Raw genomic sequence first — 14864 nt, forward strand, 5'->3', positions numbered from 1 at the left:
CAATAAGCCATTAAAGTATAATAGTGAAAGACTAGTTATGATTACAATGCATTTTAAAACTTTCAGTTTGAAAGGGGAATGTTTTTTGGACCATTTGGGTTTGTGTATGTGTGCGTGTGGCAGTTTTTAAGTTATTAGTTTTTATAATCAGTACTTTTTAATGGAAACAACTTGACCAAAAATCCGCCACAGAAGTTCAAGATTCATTAAACAAACTTTAATGAGAGAAACAAAGTTGAATGAGAAAAAAATTAAAAAAGCATAAAATCTGTGATAAAAAATAAGAATACATATTTTAACAAATTTTGGATGAATTATGTTTTTATCAGTGCCCGGTATTTTCAAGAGGAATTGGAGGAATTAAAAAAGGTATGATTTTATACTTTAATTATTATATCATTCAGTATTTTTAAAACATACTCAATAATTATTCAGAAAAACATTATCAAAAATAAATTCATGTTTTTCTTTTACGCTTGAATAGTGTCATCAATATCTATTGTAAATATTCAGTTAATGCTTTTAATCTTCTAGGTGAGAAAATGACATACTTTGCCAGTACTATATTTTAACATGATTTCAGGAACATCAATATCATTACAATTAATAATGACATCATGCTGTAGAAGGGAAGCACAGAAAAGGCTGAAATTAACATGCACGGCACACCGTCCTGATATCAATACTCATTTTACCGTTCAGATTTTTTTAAGCTAATAGCTGTCAAAAATACCCATTATAGGCTAGTCTATAATTTGTGGGAGTCAAGTAATACATTTTTTCTGAAGGTATAATGGATGCTCCACGGAGCAATTATTTTAGAAAGACAACTTCATCTCAGCTGTCTTGTGCCAGCAGAACTATTTAAGAGCCTAAGATGCATAATTCAACATGGAAGGGCTGTCAGAGTTGAGAATACCTTTAAATTATAAAAACTTAGCTCCACAAGTCAGTTATAATTATAATGGAAATGTAGTTTTCTGTCATTTTATATGGCAAACATCTCTCAAGAAGCAATTTCACATGTTAAAATATTTTGGCAAAGTGACTTTTGATTCCAAAGGGATACAGATTATCTGGTTTTTATACCTGAATATTTTTCTTACAAATTGAGTTTAACAGCCTGTACTGCTTAAGATGGCAAACATAAGAGTACAATTAAAATCCCATTGGAAAATCTCAGGGAGACCATAGGCTACAGTAACTCACCAAGACAGGTCTGGTTATGCACAAAAATATATTATTATAATAGCAAAATATGACAGGCAGTTCTTCATCTGATATCCAATTATTTTACATTGCAAATATCCGAATATAAATGAAGTTTCCATTTTAGATGGTCTCTTTTCCTAGCAAGTATTTTCATAATTAAAAATCGAAGTGAGGAAGTAATTGTTCAAGACCTTCCTGGATTCTGAGGTTCATTGCCTTCGACTACTTACCCGAAACTTTTTACTCTCCATGTGGGAAATTTGTCTTTCTCTTGTCCTACAAAGCTTTAACTAATATGGGAAATTAATAAAATAATCATTTAGTTCTTTTACAATATAAGTTATTAAATAAGAGTACAGTAACATCTATTACATATTTCAAGTCCTCCTGTAAATTCCAGTAGATGGAATGTTAACATGAGCCCAGATTCTGCAGTTGTATTCCATCAAGTTTCAGAAACTAGAGTTATATTGAACATTCAATTTTGCAAATTACCATTAAAAATACTTCTTGGGAACTCTGGCTAGGAAGCACAGTTGGTTAGAATGTCATGCTGATACTCAAGGGTTGCAGGTTCAATCTCTGGTCTGGGCACATAAATGGAGCAACAAATCGATGTTGCTCTCTCTCTTCCTTCCTCTCTCTCTACAAAAAAAAAGCAATATAAAATACTTTGTGAGGACAATGAGTGTATTTGTTAACTTTGTATTAACATTTTTCTCATATTGGGCATAATAGTAAACTATTATTCTTTATTCCTATTAGTTTGGATAAATTTTAAATGCTTGATTTATTACATATGTGTATGTATAATATTTTGTACTTTAAAATAAATGAATATAATTGTGTTGTTATTCAAAATATTTAATCGCCTGATAAAAAAATCAAGTCAGAAGTATTACCAATTAAAGTAGATTGAGGAAAATAGGTAACAACTTGAACTTGATTATATTTTTAATTCAGCAAATGTTTGTTGAGTGAATACTATGTCTAAAGTGTTTTTCTAGCTACTGAAAATATTGCAATAAAAAACAAAGACACAAATTCTTTTTTTTTCATTCATTTTTTAACACTCATCTAAAAGAAAAATAGAAAACCCAGTTGGTGCCCTGACTGGAGTGGCTCTGTTGGTTGAGCATCATCCTGCAAAGCACAAGTTCAATGTCAAGTCTGGGCACATGCCTGGGTTGCAGGCTAGGTACCCAGTTGTGGCCCTGTGAGAAGCAATCAATCAGTCAATGCTTCTCTCACAGGTCAGTGTTTTTCTCCATCTCTTTCTCCATTTCTTCTCTTCCCTCTAAAAATAAATAAATAATATTAAAAACAATAAAGTGTATAAGTCAATGGATTTAGAAAAAAGAAAATCCAGTTGGCTAAACAAAAGTCTTGGAGGTAATATATTTAATTTAGATTATTTTATTATAAGTCTTCGATAATTTCTAGAAATAAAGATATAATCCAATAAAACCAGAATCTTATTATGTTTTTCTATTTTAAAAGTTAAAAAATAATAATTACCCTAATATATGAAATAACTGAAACTAAAAACAAAAGCATTTGAAATAAAAGGAGTGAAAGAAATGAAGAAAGCTGTATTTTCTACTTATTTTATGCTCATTGCCTCAAATTTTATTACATCTTCTAACATACACAGTTACACTGAGGAGTGTAATTTTCATTCTTTATTTAAACCTGAGAATTACAGAATTAAGTGATGTTCTCAACAGCCTTTAAGGTCAAAAAATAATTAATCCAAGTATTTCTAATTTTTCAACTTCTACCAAATTACTTTTTTAGGAAATTTTTATAGACAAAAAACCATAAAATTATATTTAGAGATGCCTTTATTTCATGTCTTTGCTCTGAAAAGAATCTGTCATAACTATGAAAAACAAGTTCTCCAAATATTTTAGAAACATTTTAATATTATTTTTGCACACACTTGGACCATGTCCTTTTCTCTTTTGTGTTGAATTTTTTTCTTAAACTCCCATACAAGGACACACAAATATCTTTACAAAAATCATCAAGGATTTAAGTTAATTTGGGAATGGAATTTTTAACTTTTTCACTGAAGATAATATATACTTGTAATTAGTAACTGATTTTTAAAATTATTATACAAATAAAAGTATTAATCCTGCATCCTTTTTGTTCATTATTATCATATAGTCTTATAGATATTACAATGCCCTGATTTCTTTATCATCACTAGCATTAAATGTATTTTGCTGAAAAATTGAATGTAGTTACAGTATTACATTATTGTATCACAGAGGTAATCATTATCTAGAAAATAAGGAATAATGCATTACAGTAATGCACTACATGTATGATTACTTCTAGTATAATTCAGTATAGTGCTTAAATTAATTCCAAGCAACTTCCTAATTTTATTTCAGTAAAACCAAATCACAAGTCACAGGGAAGTAGAATATAAAACTTAACCAACATTTTACTTGATTCGTTTTATCTGAATCATGAACTGTTACATTGCATGAAGTTTCTGAAAACATTAACTGCTTTAGAATAAAATTTAATAATTTGTCTTTCGTGATCAGTGTGAATAAACAAATGGAATTCAGAACTGACATGGTAATATGCAAAGTTCTACTTGTGTGGTAGTGGAGTAGGAGAAAATTAGCGTAGAGAGAAAGAAAGGAGTGATAATGAAGAAAATAGAGAGCAATATAGAAGCAACTCCATAAAAAAGAAGTAGCAAGTTAAGGCAATTGAGAGGGGGCAGATACAAGGCAAAAACAGGAGACAATATATGTGAGTTCAGCAAAATGGAAAACTAAATAGGCAAAGCTTCCAGTTTAACAATTAGATTTACCTTTCTTCTATTCTTCTCTAATATAACAGTTCAAATGGAGACTTAAAATTAATGCTATAAATACACCCTGTTAATACAATGCTATGTTTTGCAGAATATTACATTAGGTCTTTCTAATGAGTCAACAAAATTTCTACATTGCCCTCTAATACTCTAAAATTAAGAAATTTAATAATAATTAATAATAAATATATGCATTTTAATAGAGGAAGAGTTAGCTGTACAACTTTTATGAAGCTAGGTTCTGTATTCTGCTCAAACTGGGAGGCAGGGTGTCCGTGGTACGGGATCCTGTCAACAGTATTCCTCCTTTAGAAGACACAGAGACATTTGGGAGTTGACTCTTATTTTCACCAACCGAAGGGACAATGGGTCAAGCTTTTTATCTAGACATAAGATCTTGCTTAACTTCCTCTCTCTTTCCGCATCTCTCACTCTGCCTTGCTGCCTCTTTCTCTTTTTTTGAACACTCTCTCTTTCTCTGCCTTAAAGATCACTAACATAAAATCCAAATATTAATTTAATGGGAGTAGGTGTTCCTATTTACTATTCTGTGCCTGAAGCTATTAAGTATAGAAGTGATTTTTTAATTTTATTTTACTTGTGCAGTGTGTTCTGATTTTATAACTGGATGGTTAAATTAACATTAAACACATTTCACCACAGTTTATTTTGTATTATGAATGCCATAAAATTTGGCATACATGGATGTCAAAATTTTAAATAGCAAATAATAGAAATAATAAAGATATATTATTGATCAGAGAGTGGTATTCAAATCACAGAAAATTTAAAGATTCTAAAATGATAGAAACTACATGAGCAGTACCTTATTTTGGATTATCCATCACCATCACGTATCATAAAGTGATACCCCCTGTGACCTTATCTTTGTACTCAACACACTTTTTTTGCATAAGAAATCTAGGCACTCTCAAAGTTTATTTCTTCACTAGAATGCTTTTGAATTTTTTGAAACTCAAGAATAATACTTAGAAGCACAAAGTATCTCCAAGTCACTTAATATCCCATTAACACCCCCAATGTAACATTCAGTTTTCTAATTGAGTTTTCCATGCATATATGACGTATGGGTATGGGTCTATCTATCTATCTATCTTATTTATTCCATAACAAGTTTTTTTTTTAATTTGAATTCTGCAGTACATAGAAAAATCATGAAAATAATTCTTGTTCAAAATTAGTATTTGGATAAATGGTAAGAGACAGAAATAGCATTTTATTGTTGAGTAGCAAGCATTTATAGGAATCAATTTCCAAACCAAATTCAAAGTACAGGCAACAATAATTAGGATGAAATGGGGGTGGGAAACACAGTGTAAATGGTATAGAAGAGAGAAGATGGCAACGAGATAAACACTGGGTATTTAGCTTATGATTTATTGTTGTTTGATTTAAAAATACTGTACTTGAACAATAATTAAATAGATTTTTTAAAAATACCATTTGTAAGTGAAGTGGTTGTGGCAAATGTTCTTTGTTGTATTTTACTTTCTGTATATCCCAGAATTTTCTCAGGCTAAGTATGATGTTTTGAATTTTCTCTCCTCACAGATTTATTTATTTATTTATCCTTATTCTTTCTTCCTTCTTCCTCTCTTTCTTTTGCTTTTCCCATATATATTTGCTTCATAGATCCACATAACTTTTTAATATAAAATGTAAAAAAACTACAAATATCTAACTCTTTTGATATAGCATGAGGACTGGTAAAACGATTGTGTGAACCATTTATATGAACTGAGCTAAGGAAGCAGACCCATCTAAAAAGAACTCTATGCCAGTCTATGGTTCTAAAATCGGTAGTTTTACCCTAAGTTGCATTTTATTAGACTGTGTTGGAGCCAGATTCCATCATAGCCAGGTCCACCCTTTCCCTTTCTTCCCATTTTCTGGGAGCTTTTATGATCTAAAAAATGTCTTGGTCCAATATTTGTGAATTCTATTAATGGAAGCATTCTTGCACTTACGTCAAGTTATACAGCACATAAATGGAGGATAAAAGGATTACCAGATTATAAATCAAAGGAGAGTTTCTGGCAATATAAATCTGAGCTATCAGACTCTTGTGTTAATGGAATTGCAGAATTCCATTGGCCAATAAGAATTTAAATTCTATGTTAGAACCTCACTAAGTTTTCATAGTACTTCCCTCAGTAAAACACTGAAAAATAAAGTGGTAGATTTTCAAGCAATTTTGTTTCAGGTCTTGGAAATGTTTTTTTTTAAATAGTGCCAAAAATATTATTGGCATTTGAAAATGTATTATAACACATATTATACAATTCTAAGGTTGTCTTGGAACTTATTTAGCATTTAATCACTTAAATAAAGTAGCCGAATGTGTTAGATGCAACTAGATAGTATGTTTAACATTGAGATTAATGATGTGATTTGACCAATGGATTGGAATCCAATAAGGCAGTATCGGATTCAGCCAAATGATAGAATTACATGTGTTTAAGGTAATCAATTAATTCAGTTAAATAACTATGATAAAATTGTGTTGTGATTATGCCTGTTTTATACACGTATAAGTGCAAGATTAACTAGTTGTTAAAATTACATTTTAAGCAATTGTGTTTAGTTAAGTAGTAATTACCTTTATCTTTAAATATATGTCTAATATTAATACACGTGGAAATATTAACTTGGTTCATTAAAAGTCATATGGTTATTTTTTATTTTTTTTAGGAAATTCCATACTGTTTTCCACAGTGACTGTATCAGTCTTCAGTCCCACCAACAGTGCACTAGGGTTCTCTTTTCTCCACAACCTCATGAGCACTTGTTTGATGATTTATTAATGATAGCCATTTTTGGCATTGTGGTTTTAATTGCATCTCTCTGACAACTAGTGATGTTGAATATTCTTGCATATATATCTATGCGTCCTCTGTATGTCTTCCATGGAGAAGTATCCATTTATGTCCTTTGCTTATTTTTAATTGGATTGTTTGTCTTTCTGGTGTTGAGTTGTATGAGTTCTTTATATATTTTGGAGATTAAACCCTGTCTGACATATCTTTTGACCCAGCAATTCCACTCCTAGGAATATACCCTAAGAATCCCAGAACACCAGTTCAAAAACGTTTATTAACCACTACGTTCATAGCTGCGCTAGTTAGAATAGCCAAAATTTGGCAAAAGCCTAACTGCCCAGCAGTAGATGAGTGAATTAAAAAACTGTGGTACAGGTGGGAGGAAAGAGTGGTGGAAGCTGCTGGGCCTGAGCTGGGCCCGATTGGCAGAGCTGCCATTTCTGACAGTAAGAAGCTCAACCTGGTCTCTATCATTGGTCACCTGCTGAAAGTGCAGGGCTCAGGCCTGGAAAGAATGTACAGCTGACAAAGAGAGCCGTGGTCTGTGCTTCATATCCTGGGAGATTTTCTGTAGCTGGCCCATTTTTCTGGAGCTGGAGGTACCCCTCAAGATCTGTTATTATATCCATGGCCAGTACTACAACATTCTGCAGCTGTCCAATACCTCAGGCTTCTCTCCAGAGACCAGCTACCTCTTCCTGGGGGACTGTGTACTGGAGTCACTAGAGACCATCTGCCTGCTGCTGGCCTATAAGATCAAGCACCTGGAGAACTTCTTCCCACTCCCTGGAAACCACGAGTGTGCCAACATCAACTGCATCTACAGCTTCTATGAAGACTACAAGAGACGCTACAATATTGTGCTGCAGAAAACCTTCACTTCAATCTGCTTCAGCTGCCTGCCCATCACTGCCTTCATGGATGGGGAAGATCTGCTGCCACTGAGGCCTGTCCCTTAACCTACAGTCCTTGGAACAGATTTGACTATCAGGTAGCCCACTGCTGTTCCTGACCAGGGACTGTTTCGTGACCCGCTGTGGTCTGAACCTGACAAGGACTTACAGGGTGAGGGTGAGAATGACTGGTATCTCCTTTACCTTAGGGGATGAGGAGGTGGCCAAGTTCCTGCACTAGTACAGCCTGGACCTCATCTGCGCAGCATACCAGGTGGCAGAAGATAGCCATCAGCTCTTTGTCAAACTGCAGCTGGTGACACTCTTCCCAGATCCTAACTATTGCGGCAAGTTTGGCAACACAGGTGCTGTGAGGAGTGTGGAGGAGACACTCATGTGCTCCTTCCAGATCCTCAAGCCTGCTGACAAGACAAGGGGAAATATGGGCTGTTTAGTAGCCTGAACCCTGGTGGCTAGTACATCACCTCACGCTATCACTCTACCAAAGCCAGGAAATAGCGTCTGTGTGCCAGCCCCCTGCCCCAGATGGTGAATTGCACAGAAACCATGCAGCCGTGGGGGTCATGATGGCCTTCTAGCCCTGTTGGTCACAGGGAACATGATGTATTCTACTTTTAAAAATAAATCAGTAGCAGCATCCAGTCTCCCAGGGCTCCCTCTGCCTATGCCTTAGTGGCAACAAGCAAGATCCTGGGGCTGAGGCTGCAACTCAGGGCAAGTCAGGGCCAGAATGTGGGTTTCCAGCCTTGGTTGTCCTCAAGGCTAGCAGCCACATCCTGAGCAACACATCTGGTCTCTTGAATAAAGGTCAAAGGTGGAAAAAATAAAAATAAAATAAAAAACTGTGGTACATTTATACAACGAAATACTACACAGCAGCAAAAGAAGGAATTTCTGCCTTTTGGGACAGCATAAATGGAATTGGAGACTATTATGCTAAATGGAGTCAATCAGTGAAAAACAAATATCATGTGAACTCACTTATAAGAGTAATCTAATGAACAAAATAAACTAATGAGAAAAAATGACCAGAGGTGTACAGATATGGAATAGATTGACAGCTGTGAAAGGTCAGTGGGGAAGTGGGGGCCAACTGAAAGAAGGTGAAGAGATTAGTCAAATCCCTTCCATGAAGGACCCATGGACACGGACAATGGTGTGGGGACTGACTATGGAAGTAGGGGGTGGGCTGGGTGGAAAGGAGTGAAGGGGGGAAATGGGACAATTGTAATAGCATAAACAAGAAAACAGTTAAAAAAGTCATAAGGAATGACTTTTTCGGTGATGAAAACATTCTTTTTGTATGGTAACTTTCTAATTTTTTCTTCAATATAGTCTGGTGTATTCAAATATACTGAATGTTAGTTCCTCCATAAGACTATAATTTTGAGCACCGAGAATGGACGCAGAAGTGTGCTAGGCATGGAGTGACGAAGAATAATAAGGTATCAGGTGTGCCTTCAATATACATTGAAAAATTACTCTTTCTATACAAACAGTGATGATCAGGAACAATGTCTCTTCTACTCAATATTTTTTATGCAGTTTCCTCTAGGATAAGTCATATGAGAGACCACTGTCAATCTGTCCAAGGTAACTCCATGATATCTTTATATTTTATTGTCTTAATATATGTCTGCCTTTATTTTTCTCTTGATCCTTGATGCTAGAGAGGATTGAGGGGTCGCATCTCCTATATATATATATATATATATATATATATATATATATATATATATACTGAAGTGTACCATAAAGCCTAGGCCTTTAGTGTTTGAGAACAAAGTCACAGGGGTCCACAATACATTTAAGGAAACAGATCTCACAAATAAAAACTTTGCTGACTCCTTGCCTCACGTATCCCTTAAATTGTTTTAAACCTGTTTAAAATTATACTTTAAATTTGGACAGAAAGCATTAATTACTTTGGGTCTCATGATGATGGTGGATATAAAATACTCAGAAAGAAGAGTCTACCCCTGACTGCATGTTCTGCATTATCCCAATTCCCAAAGAACCATTCCTTCCAAAATGAATGTTTCAGCAGTTTCTATAGTTTCAACATTCACAATGAATTTAGAATTATGGAGCATATTTTAACAGGATTTAAAGGGGACTTTTTTAAAGTATATATTATTGATTATGCTATTACAGTTGCCCCATTTTATTCATCTCCTTTATTCCTCTCCACCCTGTACTTTCTCACCCTCTAGCTTTCCTCCTTCCCCTTGGTTCATGTCCATGGGTTGTACATCTAAGTTCTTTGGCCTCTCCATTTCCTGTACTATTCTTAACCTCCCCCTGTCTATTTTGTATCTGTCAATTATACTTCCCACTCCCTGTATCTTTTTTCCCCATTCTCCATCTTCCGTTCCCCACTGACAGCCCTCCCTATGATCTACATTTCTGTGATTCTGTTCCTTTTCTAGTTGTTTGCTTAGGTTTTTTTTTTTTTTTTTGCTTTTAGGTTCAGTTGTTGACAGTTGTGAGTTTGTTGTCATTTTACTGTTCATAGTGTTTTATCTTATTTTCCTTAGATAAGCCCCTTTAACATGTCATACAATAATGGTTTGATGGTGATGTAAAGGAGACTTTTGATATGGACCTTCAAGACCAGACATTGAAGATGGCAAAAGGCATGATAAGTTAAAGAAAGCAAAATACACAATGGCAGGAGGTAGGTACCAAATTATGGAAAATTTTCATATTTGAAGGAGCCATCATGTGGAATACAAAGAGACATGTTGCAATTTAAGAGCTGTTTCTTAAAAACTATATAAAATGAGGAACTGAGGAATTCAACTCAGAACGAGCAATTGGACAGTTATTTCAAAAAATATGTAAAAAGTTTTAGAGCCTGACAGTAGAAATGAGAGTAAAAGGGGGTTAGATTTCAGAATGTATTCAAAAGAGAAATGAAAAGTGATGTTTCATTGTTTCTCTATATTGTTATTTGTTTGTTGATGCAGAAGTGCACCTGGCATAGAATTTGACTGAGGTCAATATATTGATGGTGCTGCTTATTAAATGTGTAGCTTTGGACAAGCTATTTAATCTTTCTGAACATTCAGTTTCATTATGAAAAATGTGAAGTCAATAATAAATACCTAATTCATAAACTTTTGAAACTTCCAAACACTCCACAAAGAGTAGCTTTTAGATATTAGTTTTTATTTTACTCTTATAAACAGGAAAAGTGGTAGTAAGAATAATCATTTTTGTTTTTAAACTTACAAGGGACATTTTAATGTTATCATCTTTTCAGATATATCAACTTTCATTGAATGGAAAACATATATCTATAATCTGCAAAGCTAGTGAATGTCTTACAGTGGAGCATAATTGGAGTAGTGGGATTCACAGAGACTGCTGTAAACAGGGATTTCCTGAAGTTTGGGTGAAGAATCAGCTGTATTTCTTTTTATGGTGTTAAGTTGTATGAGTTATTTACACATGTTGAATAATAACCCCTTATTGGGTAAATCATTGGAGAAAATCTTCTCCCATTCAGTAGGTTGTCTTTTCATGTTGTTGATGATTTCTTTTGCTGTGCAAAATATTTTTAGTTTGCTGTAGTCCTATTTGTTTATTTCTTTCTTTTGTTGCCCTTCCCAAGGAAACTCATACAACATGATATTTCTAAGAGCAATGTCAAAGTCTTAAAAATGGGCAGAGAACCTCAATAAGTATTTCTTTAAAGATGGTACACAGATGGCCAATAGACGTGTAAAAAGTTGCTCAACATCACCTATGTGTGCTGGAGTCAAACACTTGCTCTTTAAATAAATATCGGGACACAAAGTGGTTTGAGATATAAAATTGGGGTATGATAAGCCTTTGGCAAATGATATTAAGATATGATAGGTTTTTTAAATGAAATTTTTGAGATATAATTTGTGCATTATAAATTTTACTAGTATAAAGGGACACATGGACAACAACTAAGGGGAGTGGAAATGGGAGGGAAGTGGGGAGCACAGGGGGGTGGGCTGGGATGGAAGTGAAAGACAGAATACTGTAGTTGAAAAATAATTAAATTAAAAAATGTTTAAATAGCCAAATGAAAAAAATAAAATAAAAATTAAAAATAAATAAATAAATTTTACTATTGAAAGTATGCAATTGAATGTTTCTCCACATTTAGAGTTATTCAAATAGCAACATAATCTAATTTAGAACAACTTATCACCTCAAAAACAACTGTACCCACTCCAGACCTAAGCAACCACTAATCTGCTAGCTATCTCATAGACTTATCACTTTGTATTTATATAGATTTACACATTTCATATAAATAGTATACTACAGTATAATATATGATTTCTTGACTGGCTTAGCACAATGTTTTGAGGTTTATTCAGGTGGAAAATTTACGAGTGCTTCATTTGTTTACACATCTGAACAATATTCTATTATATGAATATACCACATTAAGTGTGTCCATCCCTTAGCCAGTGAACATTTGGGCTCTGCACACATTTTGGCTATAGTGAATAATAGTGCTAGAAACATTTATGTATAATTTTTCTTATGAATATATATTTTTTCATTTCTCTGGGGACCCAGGAGGAGAAGTGCTGGATTATGTAATAACTCCATGTCCAACGTTTTGAGGAACTGCCAAATTATTCTCCAAATTGGTTGTACTGCTTTACATTCTCATCAGCAGTATAGAAGAATTTTAGTATTTTTAATTATTTGCCAACACTTGTTATTATCTGCCTTTTTGATCCTAAGCATCCTAGTGGGTGTAAAGTGATATGTTATTGTGGTTTTAATGTGTATTTTCCAAAAGACTGCTGATACTGACATTTTCTCATGATTATTGGGTGTTTTTATAACTTCTTCGGAGAAATGTCTACTAAAATGCTTTACCCACTTTTGAATTGGGTTATTATTTTTTATAATTAAGTTGTAAGTGTTCTGGATACAAGTCTCTAATCAAATATATAATTTGTAACTATGTTCTCCCTATGGACTGTCTTTTTACTTCCTTGATGGTATACTTTGAAGCACAAAGGATTTTTAAATTAATATAGTACAACTTGTTAATTTTCTCTTTAATTACTTGTGCTTTTGATACCACATCTAAGAAATCATTGTCTATTGTAAGGAAGGTCACAAAGATTTACTCCTGCTTTTCTCTAAGACTTTTATGGTCCGAGCTCTTACATTTAGATCTATGTTCCATTTTGAATTAATTTTTGTGAATGGTACAAAATAAAAAGAAAGCTTATTTTATCATGTTTGGATTTACAACATGCAAAAATGCCAGTGATTTTACGATAAAATGTAATTTTATTACTTTACTCAGAAACAAGTTTTGACACAACTTAGTACCTTAGAGATTCTGTTCTTAAATTTCCAACTTGTGTATAGGGACATGGGAATGTGAAATGACTCAGAAGAAGATAAGATTACCCCAGATTATTTGATTTGGCGGATGTGTCACAGGACATAGAAATTTAAAAGTTCATGAAAGCTCTCCCTATACAAATGGTATGGCACTCCCAAAATCCACTTTGAGAAACACCAATTAAAGTAAATTAATTCCAGCAAAAGGTGAGAATTTTAAGATACTTTATGTAATATTTTTTTGAAAAACATGGTAAATCCAAGGGGACTGTACACATCCCTGTCCTGAAAACTGAGAATGACCTTATCATAGCCATATGTGTTTATTACATTACCGGAAGTACACAAAGTGTACTCCTGTCCCTCTGAGTCTTGCTCTCAGTGGCTTTCTGGTGGGAATGTGTCCACAGTCATTTCCTCCACCATAACTGTCCACAGAAGACTCTGGCTCAAGGTGACAGCAAAAACAATTTTAGGTAGAAATAGTCCCAGAGAGCTTCAGAACATGAACATATTTTCATGAAAATTTTCTTTCAGTCATTCCAACTCTGTCATGTTTTAAGGTTTTTTTTTGGGGGGGTGTCATTTTCTACTGTTGTGAACTGCTCTGCCTGGTTCTAGGAATTATAACTCTACCCCCTGTGGCTAAGGACCTCTGGAATGAGAGCCACAGGAGACAAAGCTTGTCTCTGGTAGCAAATGCCGCCTCAGTTTCCTCCCTGCCTCCAAAGCATGGTCAGATGTCCTTGAGGGTAAGACCCCTCAGAAGAGGGGCAACCTAGGCCAGACATGATCACTTGGGGGGGCCTTCATGGAAGGACTCAGGGGGCTGCAACAAAGAGCAATGGACTCTTGCCCCCCCGCTGCGGACTATGACATAGCCCGAGTCCCCATGTTCTCTGGGAGAAGCACTTCCTGGCTCTAATCCTCTTAGGCCTGAATACCTGATGGGGAAGGGTACAGCTCCTTGCCTTCCTAGAGTGTGTCCTGGGGGGAAAATCTAGCATCACAAAGACTTCCTGATAAACCTGTGAAATCTGCTCTGCTAAGAGTGTTTTCATTAAAATGTTAAGGGTTCTAGCAGGAAACCCTAAAACTCTGTTCCTGGCAGACTCTGACTCAGACTATCTACTGTTTGATCCTTGCCACCCTGTATTCCTGTGTGTTACAACCCAATAAAAGCCCTTTGAGGAAGGAGCTCAATGCCTTTTTTCCCCTGAGAAACTGGCCGCTGCTCAAGGCCTTTTTCCTCTGGGAAACCAGCTACTTCTCCTCCTAAAGCAGATCATATCATGTCTCTGTCATGTTTACTCTCATTCGTGGCACACAGTGGGGGGGACTTGCAAGGAAAGTTGCCCCCACATCTGCTACCCACTGACATCTTTTTTAATGACAGGTCTTATTCAGGACAACATCCTGGGAAGAGTTGTCTTGATGATGGTCATTAAACCAAAATCTATTTGCTGCAGATATCATGCAAAGGAAGCTTACCATTTCTAATTGCTTTGAGAAATGGGTATGAAATGGAAAGGAATCCCCAGAAAACCCCCTCTCAAGCCAGACTGGGAACATCACAAATAGAAGACTGAGGGAGAAACTTTCATTTACTCAAGAATGTACAACATATGTAAGGATAGAAGCTGGGCTAAGGATTGAGCAAGTGTGATGATGTAGTGCATTTTGCTAATCGTAGGACAATATAGC

The 14864-nt window shown here is 34.8% G+C and overlaps 1 pseudogene; it reads left to right on the forward strand.

Moving 5' to 3' along the window:
- The first annotated feature begins 5131 nt into the window (after positions 1-5131).
- On the forward strand, positions 5132-8247 carry LOC119056664 (serine/threonine-protein phosphatase PP1-alpha catalytic subunit-like; annotated as a pseudogene).
- The last annotated feature ends 6617 nt before the right edge of the window (positions 8248-14864 follow it).

This window comes from Artibeus jamaicensis, unplaced genomic scaffold (assembly GCF_021234435.1).
Source record: "Artibeus jamaicensis isolate MK-2021 breed Jamaican fruit bat unplaced genomic scaffold, CSHL_Jam_final contig_603, whole genome shotgun sequence".
Classification (NCBI taxonomy): domain Eukaryota; kingdom Metazoa; phylum Chordata; class Mammalia; order Chiroptera; family Phyllostomidae; genus Artibeus; species Artibeus jamaicensis.